The following is a 16000-nucleotide window of genomic DNA, read 5'->3' as shown; positions in this document are numbered from 1 at the left end:
TGAATATACATATGAAATATACATATAAAATGCTGACAAAGAATAATAAGAAAGAAATCTGTATTAAAAGATAAAACTTTAGACATTATACTTACTAACATCAGGACTATGTTCTTACAGTCGCTGGGCCTCTTTATGATTAAAACTATAGTCAAATACTACAATGAGTGCTCTTGGTGTCTATGTTTAGAATTGTTTTTAAATATTGATGGGGCAACATCATAAATGATCACACTATTGAAAATTTGGTACTGTCTTCTCCAATTTATCTACCTAAATTTTATTGACAGAGAAGGTACTTAAATCACTATCTTGTGTAAGGAAGAACGAATTGAATTCTTTACAACAAATGTGTCACCAACCAAATGTCTCTGGGTCTGAAATAAGTGTAGACGTGCCAAACATCATGTTAACACAATAAATGCTTTATTTTATTTCTATAGGTGCACATTTTAGCAAAGCCCGTGACACTAAAATCCTTGTCTGAGCTTCCACTTTTATGATTGTGTTACAGCATTTAAAATCATTTTGAACTACATAAATAAGTGTTGTTTGTGTATATATACATACACAAATATACACATATAATATGTATATGTAAATATATATATGTAAAATATATAAATGAGTATTGCTAAATAAGCGCTGAACAACACTATAGTTGAAGGACAGATGGTCACCCTTTTTCCTTCATTACTAACTTGTATAAGAAGAAAGCTAATATTACAGCAGTCCCCATTTATCTATGAAGGATGTAGTCCAAGACTCCCAGTGGGTGCTGAAATTGCAGGTACTAACAAACCCGATATATGCTATATTTGTTTTTATCCATACAGACCTAAGATAAAGTTTATAAATTAGGCACAGTAGGAGATTAACAACAGTGACTAATAATACAGTGGAACAATTATAACAATATGCAGTAATAAAAGCTATGCAGAATGTGATGTCTCTCAAAATATCTTATTGTGCTGTACTCACACTCCTTCTGGTGCTGATGTGAGACCATATGATGCCTACATGATGAGATGGATTGAGGTGAATGATGCAGACACTGTGATGTGCCAGTTAAGCTAGCATTGCCCTTCTGATGAAACATCTGTGTGATGGTTAACACTGAGTGTCAACTCGATTGGATTGAAGGATGCAAAGTATTGATCCTGGTGTGTCTGTGAGGGTGTTGCCAAAGAAGATCAACATTTGAGTCAGTGGGCTGGGAAAGGCAGACCCACCCTTAAACTGGTGGGCACCATCTCATCAACTGCCAGCAAATATAAAGCAGGCAGGAAAATGTGAAAAGGAGAGAGTGGCCTAGTCTTCCAGCCTACATCTTTCTCTCATGCTGGATGCTTCCTGCCTCAAACACCAGACTCCAAGGTTTTCAGTTTTGAGAGCTGAACTGGCTCTCTTTGCTCCTCAAACTTGCAGATAGCCTATTGTGGGACCTTGTGGTCATGTAAGTTAATACTTAATTGAACTCTCCTTTATATATGTATCCTATTAGTTCTGTCCTTCTAGGGATCCTTGACTAATACAATCTGCCTTCAATGACCCGGAATCCACGGAACCATGATATTGTCAATTTTTTAGATGCCAGAAGCAGACAATGTTGATGATTGGAGGGTCCTCAAGAGTTGAAGGATTGTTCCCTGAAAACTTTTGGAAGACCATTGTGGTCAGAAGTTGTCATTTCTCTCTTTTTAATTATACTTTAAGTTCTGGGGTATATTTCTTTTTAACTCATCAAACTGTTATTTTGCTGGTTGTAACATTTTGCTGATCATACATGTGATATTAATACTGTGTTTCATCCTAAGATTGTATTTCATAATTTTGCCGTTTAATGTGTGCAATTTGAAGCACTTTGGCAAATTTTGGTAATTTCCACATGGCTGGTTCTGCTTCCATTTCTTCTTCCTGTTCCTCTTTCTCTGTAGATTACTCAAAATTTCTTCCAATTCCTCATTCATTAGCACTTCTTCATGGCCTTCAATATGTCCTTTCACTTCTTCAAGTACGTTGGCAAATCCTTCATCAACTTGTTTTGCTGCATGAATGATTTTCCTAACTTCTTCACTTGAAGTCTTTAAAATGATTAACAATTTCAATGCATAAGTTCTTCCAGCAGGCATTTACAGTTTCTGTTTTTAATTCATCCATTGCAGCTTTGATGAATGTTACTGAATCAGCAATAGTGAATGACTTTCAGTGCTGCATTATATCCACATTACGGTCTTCATCAATCGCTGGTCACATGTGATCAAAGACCAGGTGGGTGAAGGTGGCCTTGAAAAACTGCATGATGTCTTGGTCAAGGGGATGAAGTGATGAGGCAGGATTTGAAAGTAAAAATGCAACTTTGACATTTTTATTTTCATAGGCAACATATTTGGATGGCCAGGTGCATTATCTATTATTAATAGATTTTATATTTCAACTCTTTCTTTTTCAAGTATTTTTTTTTTTTACTTCTGGGGTGCAACATTGGTGTGATGATTCCATAAACAAGGTGGCTGTCATCCACACTTTCTGAGTGTGTTGCCAGAACATGGGCAGAGAATCCTTGGTTTTGTTTGTGAGAGCATAGGGTCTTCGCTCTGTTCCTACATCCAGTTCGCCACCTGCCTCGCAGTGTTGCTGCCCAGGTTCAAGGCGAGTGTGTCCTGTGTTTGATGCCCTGGTGCTCCTTTGCACTTCAAAAATATAGGTCCTATTGGGTGTCTCCTTCCAGAGGAGCCCCAGTTGCAGCACAGTTGAAGTCTTGCTTTGGATGGTATTCTTTCTTTCGAGTCAACTTCTTCAACTCTATTGGAAATGTGGCAGCAGCTTCTTCATCAGCAGATACAATCTCGCCAGTAATGTTTGTACAACCTCGTCTCACTGCAACCTGCACCTCCTGGGTTCAAGCAATTCTCTGCCTCAGCCTCCCCAGTAGCTGGGATTACAGGCACCCACCACCATGCCTGGCTAATTTTTGTATTTTTAGTAGAGATGAGGTTTCACCATCTTGGCCAGGCTGGTCTTGAACTCCTGACCTTTTGATCCATCAGCCTCGACCTCCCAAAGTGCTGGGATTACAGGCATGAGCCACAGTGCCCAGCCCCTGAGTCATTCTTAAACCAGGGAAAGAAGGAACTATTGTTTTATGTGGTTATCATTGGAACCAAAGGTGGGTGGGGACTGTGATAGAAGACATGGGTCTGGTTTTGGTTCTGCTGATAGACAGCTGGGGGACATTACCTGTAAGGCCGGTGCCTCCTTGGGAGCTGAATGGACATGCCCTTCTCTCTCCGTGCCTAAAAACTACGTCATCATACTGAGCACATTGCTCAGCATTTGCCCTCTCCACGCAGGCTCCCCTTTCCCATTTCCGCATTCCAGTCTCAGCCCTGCACCCGCCATAAATTTTGAAAAGGCCTGCCAAGAACCTGCCCTATGGTAGCTCCTCCGTACATCCTCGGCCAGCCCCTCGTCCGTGCTCACTCCCTTCATACCCAATGGAAATGCCCCGCTTTGTTCACCTCGCCCATCCCCAGTCTTTTAATACCCAATAGAACTACCTTGTCTTTGTTTCCCCCGTAGTCAATCAGCCACTTCTACTCCCTATAAAACCCCACGCCCCAAGAAGAGAAGCGCGACTTCTCTGGCCCCTTCCCGGACCATAGAACCTCGCCCGGGAGCCGAATAAATTGGCTTTTAATTTCCTCACTCTGGTCTCTGTTTCCTCATTGAACTCGGCGAGAAGTCTAACATTACCTATATCTTTGAACTTTTATGGCTTCATGTACATTTTTAAATGTGGATTTAGATAGGGTCTGGCATAGTATGTCCCACAAGGATGGTCCCATCTGTAGGCTGTTGTTGTACAGTCCTTGGGCTAATAATTTTTTAACATTGTTAAGTCCAATCTATTTATTTATTTTGTTTATTATTATTTTTTAATTCTTTCATTTTTTGTTGTTGTTTTATTTTTTATTTTTTGAGATGAAGTCTTGCTCTATAGCCAGGCTGGAGTGCAGTGGTGTGGTCCCGGCTCACCGCAACTTCTGTTTTCTGGTTTCGAGCAATTCTCCTACCTCAGCCACCACACACGGCCAATTTTTTTTTTTTTTTTGTATTTTTAGTAGAGACAGGGTTTTGCCATGTTGGCCAGGATGGCCTTGATCTCTTGACCTCGTCATCTGCTTGCCTTGGCCTCCCAAAGTGCTGTGATTACAGGTGTGAGCCACCGCGCCCGGCCCTATCTATTTATTTAATGTGAGAGTTAATACGCAGACAACAAAACCAAATTATTGACTATATGGCTCTTTAAAAAATGACTTTGATTATATCCAACTCCTGTTGGTTATAAAATTCTTCCTTTTTGGAGAATAGGCAGTTCCAAAGTTTGTATATATTCAGACTATAAATGCTGAAAAACTCTCATCATAAGGACTCAGGGTACAGAGTAAGAGGAAAAGGGAGCTGAGCTGTGGCTCCAAGATGCCTCTGTGTTCACGACGAGGTCAGCCTGGGGGTCTGAAGGATGATGCTGGGAGGAGATGCTGCAATTAAGAGTCTTCCACGTGAGGGAAGAGATCTGAATTCCCAGGGAGGAGACATGGGCAATGCTGGCTGTGAGGTGAATCAGTGCACTGCATGGACTTTTTGGTAGGAAGATCAATGTAGATTCATATTTTCAGTGATAATTCAAATGCACACAAATAGCAAAATTAAGAAGCTTTTTGGTTTACTTATTTTTATGGCTAGCTCACTTTCTGGCTCTTATTAGCACAGGATAAAATTGTTTTGAATAAATAAATGGTCAGAAGTCAATCAACTAGTATCAAAGTATTCATATTCAATAACGAATAGTTATGTTTCACATTCCTATTTTATTTCTTACTATTATTATTTTGAGACAGAATTTTACTCTTGTTACTCAGACTGGAGTGCAATGGCAAGATCTCTGCTCACTACAACCTCCCCACTCCTCAGGTTCAAGCGATTCTCCTGCCTCAGCTCTTGAGTAGCTGGGATTACAGGCAAGTGCCACCACATCTGGCTAATTTTTTGTATTTTTAATAGAGAGCAGGTTTCTCCATGTTAACCAGGCTGGTCTGGAACTCCTGACCTCAGGTGACCTACCTGCCTCGGTTTTCCAAAGTGCTAGGATTACAGTTGTGAGCCACCGTGCCCAGCCACAATCCTACTTCAAATGTAGAAAATTTAAAGTGATGTTTACAATGTCTAATAGTTCATATAAAGTGAGTGTGTTACAGTCTACCTTTATTAAATTTTTGATTTGCTTTTGATATACAGGGTCTACAGATTTTGAGTGGGAAAAATACCTTTTTATCATCGTTATCTGAATCACTGTTTGTGACTACTTTGTATGGCCCTATAGATTTGAATACTCCCTTATTTGGAAGAATGCTTTTGGCGAATTGATTGGTTTGGTGTCATAGTCTCTCTGATGTTTATATAGAGTTATTTAGGAACCTGTTTTCTGTAATTTCATCTACTGTAACTGTGAAGTGAATATTGCCTAACACCAGGCATAGGGGCACACATATGTAATTTAACAAAAGATGAATGTTTGATCACCTAAAATATTGTAACATAACATTGTAATTAATCTGCTTTATATAAGTTACAATTAATTTGACATTCAAAAAATGTTAAGTTATTTTTGCCATTTGTATAAGACACTGATGACTCTTCATTAACAATGAGGTCCAATGTGGCTAAGACTGCGGCTTCCTTTTGCTGATATACTTTGCATAAATATTCCATTCAGAAACACTTGCCAGCATATTCATTCTTTTCAAAGATATTTTAAACTAGGCCCTGCACAGTGGCTTATGCCTGTAATTCCAGCAATTTGGGAGGCTGAAGCAGGCGGATCACTTGAGTTCAGGATTTTGAGACCAGCCTGGGCACATGGAGAAACCCCCCCCTCTATAAACGAAAATTAAAAAAACATAAGATATTTTAAACTTGTACTTCATGAAAGACAGTGAATAATTATGCCATTTTAATTTCCTAGACTGCATCGTAATGTTTTTAAATATTATTCTTTGAGTTTGTTTAGAGTTCAAAATTGAAAGTCTAGAAATTGATCAGGGGATGGAGGAAATATTGGCTTTTCCACTCCTACTTCTTCACATTGTAATGTGAGAATTTGAGGTTCATTATTAACCAAAGAATTTGGTAATGTTTTCTACAGGCAAGTTGGCAGCATACATGGCAGCACCCACACCAACAATGTCATACACGGACTGCAGCTCTAGGGAGACCACGTCCTTGCACTTGATCATAGGTCTCAGCAGCTTTCTCAACTTCCAAAGACTGAACTTGGGACGTCTGTGGCTCAAGCAGCTCTTTTCATTAAAAAATGTAACAGAGCGCTTTTCTGTTGATATGCCAGTTCTTGGTCTTTCACACATTAATTTGTTGTAGATTAGGAATGTGTATATTATATGCACTTTTTTAAAAAATCTAAAGAAAAGTACATTCTCAAGTGGAATCAGAGAGAGTTTCCTGAGTAGATTCTTATTACTAAAATTGCACCATGGAGATTATAAAGTTTATATGCATGTATCAAAAGTATAATTTACTATCAAGGTGGAATGCCTCAAAACTTTAAAAAGTATGACTTTGAAGAGAATGAAAGGAGTTTTAACTCTGCAGAAAATAACATGAATAATTCTACAGGAGCTGTAAATTACTCCCATTTTTCACTGAAGTTGTGCATTAAAATAGGCAAATTAGATTCTACAACTTTCCCCCTACATAGATGGAAAATATGACCATTAAATTCATATTGTTTTAAGTAGTGCCACCCCCCAGTGACTAAGATGTGCCTGTTTCAAGCATCAAAACACAGGCTGAACCATGGAGTTTCCAGAGAGAAGATTTTTCCTAGTCTCATAAGCAAAAATGACTGTAAGTTCTGTAATAAGAACACATCATGACAAATATGCCTATTCAAGGGTAATGACAGACCAGGGGAAGCATTGCAAGAAAGGAACATCAAAATATATGAACACTGTGCTGCATCTTTTTATTTCTGGAAAAATAATAATCTGTAAAAAACAATAATGACTTTAAATTTTACTATTGGTATCATTTTAAAACAAATTTGAAGAATAACACCGCTACTACATGCTGTTCCTGTGCTGTTTGAAAATAGACATTGCAGGCAGGGCAGGTGCTAGTGCAGGCTGGATTGCCACCTGGCCCATGTGAGTGGGAGGACATCCGATCTCCAGGGCTCAACAAAGACGCCTCCAGCTAAAAGGACAGCCATGTAATGTGCCATGGAGAGGTCAGTGAGTCCCAAAGCAGCATGGAAGGGAAGCTTCCAAGTACATCACTGAGCTGCTTTCTGCCCTGCAATCAGAAAGACAGACATCTCAGACTTCATCCTATGTTTCAAGGTGGCACAGTTTGGGAAGGGCCTGGTTCATCTGATGCTGTCTGCCACAGAGGCTCCTGGAGGACAGACACTGAGAGGTTCACTTCACCTGGAGAATCTGGGTCCTTGTGCAGCCATTCACCAGCTGTGGACCCTTCGCCAAGCTGTTCAGTCTGGTCGCACCTCAGCTGCTTCCACTATAAAACAGGAGCAATGATGGTGCTTGCCCATTCGGTTAGTCTTGGGAAGCACATTAGGCTGAGTGTGGCCCCACTCCAGTTACAGCAGGGCCTGACAGATGGAACAATGGGGTGTGCTATTGAGGCTGCATGTATTTGCTAAAGAAACTAAACAGACTCCACAGAAGAGCCATTTGCACTCCTCTCTCTTAAACACTGTTATGGGACATATTATCTACCTTGTGTCAGTGACCAGCATCAGGATTTCTCAATATCAACCATAGCAACAGGGTCAGAAGTCAGAGATAAGACTGAGATTTCTTATCTATTTTAGGGCCATTCATTTTAACAATGTCTCTCAAAGCTTTTCAAGGAGCACAGTAAGTTTCAGGCATAACCCCTTTGTGACCCATTATAATCTATGGGTCTATTGAATCTAATTCAATATAATTATATAATTATATAATCTATTCTACTGAATCTAATTCAATAGAATTCTATGTATTTAATTCTACCATAATAAAAATTAACACTTTTATTTACATGAGGCATGGCTAAATTTAATCACATTATATAGCTATTTCAAGAAGATTATTTATAAATACACACACATAAGCCCTTGCTGCCATCCAACTAAGAATGACTACGGGATTACTGGATTTCTTTTTTTTCTGGAATTGGTCAACATTTCATTCCATAAAATAGGATGTGTGTTCCTGAAAATTGGGTGGTTTCTGTTTTCCCATTATTTGTTTGCATTCTTTGTGCTCTTTCTTGGCACATGGAAAACAGAAGAATAAAAGGAAATTTCAAAAATTTTTAAAAAGTTACTAAGAGGAAAATGTAAAGTAGAAAGTGTTTCCACACTTGAGTTGATCAAAGAAAAAGTCAGGATTGGGATGGAAATGAAAATGCATGAAGAGGAGAGAGGGTTGTCAGGTATTCCATGCACAAGTCACCAGCATTCATGGAACAGCTGCACCAGTGGGGCAGGAAAGAGGAAGACAAGGGGGGTGGCTCTGGCTGAATGAATCTGGGCATGTGCAGAAAAGGACAGGAAGGGGCACCCTGGCAGCCGATGCCAGTGCTCGGAGAGGGCATGAAGACTTACAGTGGCTTCTTGGGCTGTCATCAGAGCTTTATTCATGTGATTAGCTAAATCAATAAGAATCAGTGACTTCTTCCTCATTTAGCAGAGGGAAAGGAGAAATCGATATATTAAATGAGCCACAACAATATCACCAAATGCAAACAGAGCTCCTGTGGCTATGGTTATGAGACAAACATTAATCTGCAGCGGAGAGTCCAAAATATTTTCTCTATGTTGAACAAGCAGTAGTGATGGTGGGCAGAGGGGCCATCCTGAGTGGTCTTGACCTTGGGCAGATGCACCCAGGCTCAGCCTCAGTGAGTAGGTGGCCTGCAGGATGGGACATAAGGAGCCTGGAATGACTCTGTAGACAGAAATCATTCACAGTGAGAGAACTAGCATGAGACTTGTAAAGGCAGCTTTCAACCAAAATAGAGTATCGGATCTGATTGCCTTGAACGCTTTCAAACTACCATTAAGCATTTTACCGTATTCAGGAGGGTTTCAGTTTTTTGGCATAGTTAAGGAGTTGCTTTTAAAAAAAAAAAAAAGAAAAGAAAAAAAGGAACTTCCAATTCGTCAATAGGTTTATTTCAGCTCCAGAACTTTTTGTAATAACCATTTGTTTAGCTTCATAGAGTCATATTTTATAATTAAATGCACCTATACTAAATGTAGTGTGAGATAACTTTTTAATGTATATTCCTATCCATATAACCACCATGTCAGTCAAGAAATAAAACAGTTCCATAACTCCATAATGTATCTATGCCCCTTCTCCCAGCTCCTGAGCAACTACTGATAAGTTTTCTGGTACTGTACTTTAGCTGTTTGTCTTTTCTAGGATTTCCATACAAACAGAATCATCCAGTATGTTTTACTTCATGCCTAACTTCTATTACTCAGCATAAGATTTGGATATGATCTTTGTCAATGTGTATCGATGGTGTGTTTATTTTATCATAGAGCAGTAATCCAGATAATCATTTACATAGTATTCTTTCTGAAATGCATTGAATTTTACTTGCAGTACCTAGAATGCGCTCACCATACTCTGTATCTTTAGACTATGAAGGAAAAAAAAAAGAAAAAAAAAACCTCTAAAGCAGGCCAGACTCAGTGGCTTAGGCCTGTAATCCCAGCACTTTGGTAGGGGATGGATCACTTGAGGTCAGGAGTTCAAGACCAGCCTGGCTAACATGGTGAAACCCCGTCTTTACTAAAAATACAGAAATTAGCTGGATGTCATGGGGCATGCCTGTAGACCCAGCTACTTAGGAGGCTGAAACATGAGAATCACTTGTACCTGAGAAGCAGAGGCTGCAGTGAGCCGAGATCGTGCCAGTGCACTCCAGCCTGGGTGACAGAGCAAGACTCTGTCTCAAAAAACAAAAAATTAAAAAAAAATCTAAAGTAATGTTTTATACTTTAATTAATCTTGATCCTCAGCATAAAATGTATTTTTCATTGTGATCTCAAGTACTTATATATATGCATATAAATATGTAAATTATAAGCACATAATCACATAAACATGTACATAAACACAAAAGGGCTTATATAATTGAAAAATTTTAACCAAACCACCACAAGCTATATTATTTAAAGCACTCTGTACTTTGATCTATTTTATTCTGTCACAAAAAGAAATGATGGTTTTGAATCACTATAGTGATTTCAAAACTCATTTATGGGTAATGGTACACCATTTGAAAAACACTGATTTATAATACCTTTTATTTTGAATTTTTTTAACTTTTGTTTTAAGTTCAGGGGAACAAGTGTAGGTTTGTTATGTAGATAGAAGTGTTTCATGGGGGTTTGCTGTACAGATTATTTCATCACCCTCGTATTAAGTCTAATACCCATTAGTTGTTTAATATTTTTCCTAATCCCCTCCCTCCTCCCACTTTCCACCCTCCAAAAGGCCCCAGTTGTGTTGTTCCCTTCTGTGTGTCCATGTGTTTTCATTATTTAGCTCCCACTTATAAGTGAGAACATTTGGTATTTGATTTTCAGTTCTTGCATTAGTTTGCTAAGGATAATGGCCTCCCACTCTATCACATCCCTGCGAAGGACGTGATCTCACCAACACCTCCATGATGACCAGGCCCTTGTCTGCTGCCCATAGTCTTGTATTGCTGAGTTCCTGAGAATTTGCTGGGGATCAGTGCCTTTGAATCACTTTGCTGTGAGATGAAACTCTCCTCCTTCCTTGTATCAGCTGATCTATTTTAATCCACTCAGTACAAACATCCTTTCTCATTTGGTTAGGCTCTGTGCCTCCACACAAAATCTCATCTTGAATTGTAATCCCCATAATCCCCACATGTCAAAGGTGGAACCAAGAGGAAGTGATTGGGTCATGGGGGTAGTCTCCCCCATGCTGTTCTCATGATACTGAGTCTCACGAGACCCGATGGTTTTACAAGCCTCTGGCATTTCCTCTGCTTACACTCAGCCCATCCTGCTGCCCTATAAAGAAGATGCCTGCTTCTCCTTTGTCATCCGCCAAATGATTTAACTTTCCTGAGGGCTCCCCAGCCATGCGGAACTGTGAGTCGATTAAATATCTTTCCTTTGTAAATTATCCAGTTTCACGTATTTCTTAATAGCAGTGTAAGAATGGGCGAATACACATTCCCACTCTTTTGCTTCACTTGAAGTGTAATCCTGTGAATTGTCTGTCTCTCTTACAATTTTCTATTTGGAGAATGTTTTGCAATCTGAACCTGTTCCAATCTGAACCTTTGTTACATGCAGTTATGGTTGAGAAGCGTCTGAACCATGGACACATCTGATGCTTATGCATATTAATTTTCTCTTTCTAACTAAATAGTGCTAGCTGCCAAGTTAGATTTTACTTTATGTAAATAGCTTTCCATTTTTTCTTCCAATATAATTTTGCATTTAAAATCTTACAGGATTCTATCAGTGTGGAGCATTTCTTATACTGTTTAGACGCCCAGAGGTAGTGAACTAAAGGAATGCATTGCATTTTAGAAAGATAAAGATTTGTGCTGTTTCCTTAATAACTATGTGTGAATCCTATCATAGACCATATAGGATTCATTCGTTCTGTGCTCTGACTCCAGGAGAATGTATGACACACAGGAGATGCCTGGTAAATGCTGAATGAATGTATTTGGCAATGCAATTACCTTTTATTTTCTGTCTACTGAAATCCAGGGAGAAAATAGTAGTGCTGCATGGCTGCTATCAAAAAGCAGAGTGCACTGTTTGAAGGCCAGCTTCCTAGGGGTATCTCTGACTCTGCTACCTGCCAGCTTTGGGGTCTCGAGAAAAGTCATTAACCTACTGGGTCTTAGTTTCCTCTTCTATAAAATGTGCATATTAGTAGTAATCAACTCAAAATGGTGCTGTGATGATTAAATATGTTGACATACGTAAAACAAGAGAAAATTTGGCAAATAGATAATGCTACATAAAGTTAAATCATATTATTATGTATTAATACATTTGCAGGCTTTCAAAATCTTAAAGAGCTTGATGTGAAGGAAAATGCTAAAAAGTATTTTTAGTTCCCATTTTCCATGAACCTTCCTGTGGTTTTATTTTGTGTTTTTATTTTATTCAATGTGAGTTTGTTTTCCCTGGGGAAATAAATTAATAATTAAACTGATTAGCTATTTTTACCTTTTTTTCCCCAAAATGAAGTATTTGTGTATAAACTTAAATAAGGAGAGATATGCCATTATTCAGGCTTGATCTTTGCTGATGTTCACACTTAAGAGGATGCTGACCTTGGCTTTACTTTGTGCGTAAACTGTTGCCATGTTTCTCTTTGGGGTTAACTATGATAAGGAGAAGATTGGATCAGACATTTGCTTTTCTTTTATGATTTATAACTCCTTGAAGCCAGAACTATCTCTTCTACTTTTATGTATCAATATTCAAATGCCTCCCCATAGAAATAGTTCAATATATTTTTGTTAAAAAAATGAAATTTGTTATTGAGATTTGTGAAATTCTGAAATACAGTGTCATCCTAATTGCATTTCTCATGTTCCTCGCAGAATAGAGAGCCAAGAAGTAAACGCACACATACAGGATCAACTGTCCTTCCTCAAGGAGGCCGAGAATACCCAATGGGGAAAAGACATCTCTTCAAAAACAGTGCTGGGAAAATAACTGTATATTCACCTGCAGAAGAATGACATTGGGCTCTGATTTTGCACCATATACAAAAATTAACTTAAAATCATTTAAACACTTAGGTGTAAGACCTGAAACAATAAAACTACTAAAAGAAAGCATTAAGAAAAAGCTTCATGACATTGGTCATGTCGATGATTTCTTAGATATGATAGGTAATAAAAGCACGAGCAACAAAAGCAGAAATAAACAATAGGTCTAGATCAAACTGAACAGCTTCTGCACAGCAAAGGAAACCACAACAGAGTGAAAAGGCAACTCACAGAACGTACGGAATGGGAGAAGATATTCGTAAGCCATAACTAAGATAAGGCATTAATTTCCAAAATACATATGGAATTCCTACAACTCAATAGCACAAACACTAATAACCCAATTAAAAATGGGCCAAAGATTTCAATAGACATTTCTCACATTTGTATTAGTCTGTACTCATGCTGCTGATAAAGGCATACCCAAGACTGGGTAATTTGTGAAAGAAAGAGGTTTAATGGACTCACAGTTCCACATGTCTGGGGAGGCCTCACAATCATGGCTGAAGGTGAATAAGGAGCAATGTCAAGTCTTGCATGGAAGCAGGGAAGAGCACTTGTGCAAGGGAACTCACTTTTATAAAATCGTCAGATCTCAGGAGACTTACTACCACAAGAACAGCATGAGGGAAACCACCACTGTGATTCAATTGTCTTCACCTGGGATTGAAAAATGGTACAGCTAGTATGAAAAACACTATGGAGATACCTCTAAAAAATAAAAACAGAACTAACATAAGATCCACCAATCCTGCTTCTGAGTATTTGTCTAACCAAAAGGATATCAGGATCTTAAAGAGATATCAGCACCCCCCACGTTTATGGCAGTGTTATCCATAATAGCCAAGACACAAAAACATTCTAAATGTTGGGTACAGATGAATATATTTTTTAAATTGTGGCATACACATACAATGGAATGCTTTTGAGCCTTAAGAACTAAGAAAACTCTGCAACATGAGACAACATGGATGAACCTTGAGGACATTATATTAAGTGAAATAAGCCAGTCACAAAGACTGCATTATTCCCCTTATGTGAAGAGATCTTAAAGAGTGAAACTCAAAGAATCAGGGTGGAAGCTAGTTTCTGGAGGGAGGAGAAAGGGGGAGTTACAAATTACAAAGTTTTCGTCAAGCAAGTTCTAAAGGTCACTGTTCAGCATTGGCCCATAGTCAATGGTACTGTATTGTGTACTTAAACATTTGCAAAGAGGGTGGATCTCATGTTAAGCGTTCTTATGATAAAATAAAAAAAAAAGAAAGAAAAAGAAAAGGTCACCAAATACTGCAGCGTCTACACACTAGGAAGTGTAGAAATCCAAAGAAAATAATTCAGAGCTGAGGAGGAGCTAAAGCTTTGATGGGATCACAGGAGAACGACCCTGATGTCAGACTTGGGTCCTGCAACAAAAGACTCAGTGAGATCAAAGGAAATTTTGTGAAGACTAATTGGAGGTGGGGTGCCAAGGCAGTGAGGAGAGTCTTTGATGGCAGCTGAGATACAGGGAAGATTCCTTTGCACTGGACACCTCCATGGCCTCCCTGCCCCCAGATTCATATTTTGAAATTATAAACCCTTAATATGATAGTATTAAAAGGAGGAGCTTTGGTGGGTGTTCAGGTCAACAGAGTGAAGGCCTCGTGAATGGGGATTAGGGCAGTTATAAAAAAGGAAGCCTCCATCATGGACCAGGAAGCCAGTCCTCACCTGACATTTACTCTCTGGGTGCCTTGGTCTTGGATTTCCAGATTCCAGAACTGTGAGAAATGAATGCCTGCTGTTTATAAGTCCCCTATAGCCTGGTATTCTGCGATAACAGCCTGAACGGCCTAGAAAAAAGTCCTGCCAGTAACACGGTGAAGCCTCAGCCTGATCGCTTCTATCCTCTTCTGATTTTTATTTACTTGAGTGATTCCTATATCTCATATCATGTGAAATATATTTCATAGTGTTTGGGATTTTAACAGGTCATCAAAAAATTAATGATAAGGATAGATAATCAAATTATTTTAATCCTATGAAATTAAGAGTTAAAAAGAGAAGAAAATTGAACCACCAAAGTAATAATAATCATAATGAACAGAGTAATAATAAGTCCCTTAATTTGTGTCTTGAACTCGTTCTTGGTGCCTTCCTGTGTTTACAACCAACCCTTTCACCAACCATGTGGGGCAGGTGCACGTGTTATTCTCATTTCACAGGTGAGACCATCAAGGCACACAGAGTTTATACACTGTTTAAGGACACATATTTAGTTTACGGTACAGCAAGGGTTTTTGTGGTTGTTGTTTGTTTGTTTCTTGTTTGAGACAAGGTCTCACTCCGTCGCCCAGGCTGGAGTGCAGTGGTGCGGTCTCAGCTCACTGCAGCCTTGACCACCTGGGCTCTGGTGATTTTCCCACCTCAGCCTCTAAACAAGGCGTTCTGACTCCAGAAACTGGTACACATAAACTAAAAAAGTGAAACCTGATACTTTATCAGAAAATAAGGCTGACTACATAAAATATCCCATGGCTACACTCACAACCAAGGCATCAACAGCACACTTTGCCCACATAGACACACACTTTTTATTCCCAGTGTGTGTTTATTCCCTCAAACCCCTTTGCAGGAATGATTGAGCGCTTTCTATAGCTCTTCTTTTAGCCTAATAATTGAGAGTAAAGGTTTAAAAAACTGTTTAATATTTTAAAAAACAGTTCAGTGGACCAGGCACAGTGGCATATGTCTATAATGCAGGCACTTTGTGGGGGCAGGAGGGTCACTTGAGTTCAGGACTTCAAGACCAGCTTGCTACAGATTGAGATGAGGCATTTCATTGCCACAAAACAATTTTTAAAAAATTAGCCAAGTGTAGTGGCAAGTGCCTGTAGTTCCAGCTACTTGGAAGCTGAGACAGGAGGATCTCTTGAGCCTGGGAGGTTGAGGTTGCACTGAGCTGTGATCATACCACTGCACTCCAGCCTGGATGACAGGGTGAAACTTTGTCTCAAAAAAGAAATAAATAAAATAAAAACAAAAATAAAACAAGTTCAATGGACAAGAGAAGAAAAAATGGAGACAAAATCAATGAAAGACATCAACAATAGACATTTTATACAGATAGTCTTCTACATGTTAG

At 39.0% G+C, this 16000-nt stretch overlaps 1 long non-coding RNA gene across 1 annotated transcript in view; it reads left to right on the top strand.

Moving 5' to 3' along the window:
• LOC105721580 (uncharacterized) overlaps positions 1-15608 on the top strand; it is a 39830-nt gene extending 24222 nt beyond the window's left edge. Inside the window, exon 5 of the long non-coding RNA XR_001108368.2 lies at positions 12706-15608. This is a non-coding gene — a long non-coding RNA (uncharacterized LOC105721580). The remainder of the gene's footprint in view (positions 1-12705) is intronic.
• The last annotated feature ends 392 nt before the right edge of the window (positions 15609-16000 follow it).

This window comes from Aotus nancymaae, unplaced genomic scaffold, assembly GCF_030222135.1.
Source record: "Aotus nancymaae isolate 86718 unplaced genomic scaffold, 86718_ANA_hifiasm-v0.15.2.pri h1tg000090l, whole genome shotgun sequence".
Classification (NCBI taxonomy): Eukaryota; Metazoa; Chordata; class Mammalia; order Primates; family Aotidae; genus Aotus; species Aotus nancymaae.
Note: the sequence above shows the minus strand (reverse complement) of the source record. Positions and strands in the feature narration are given on the sequence as shown.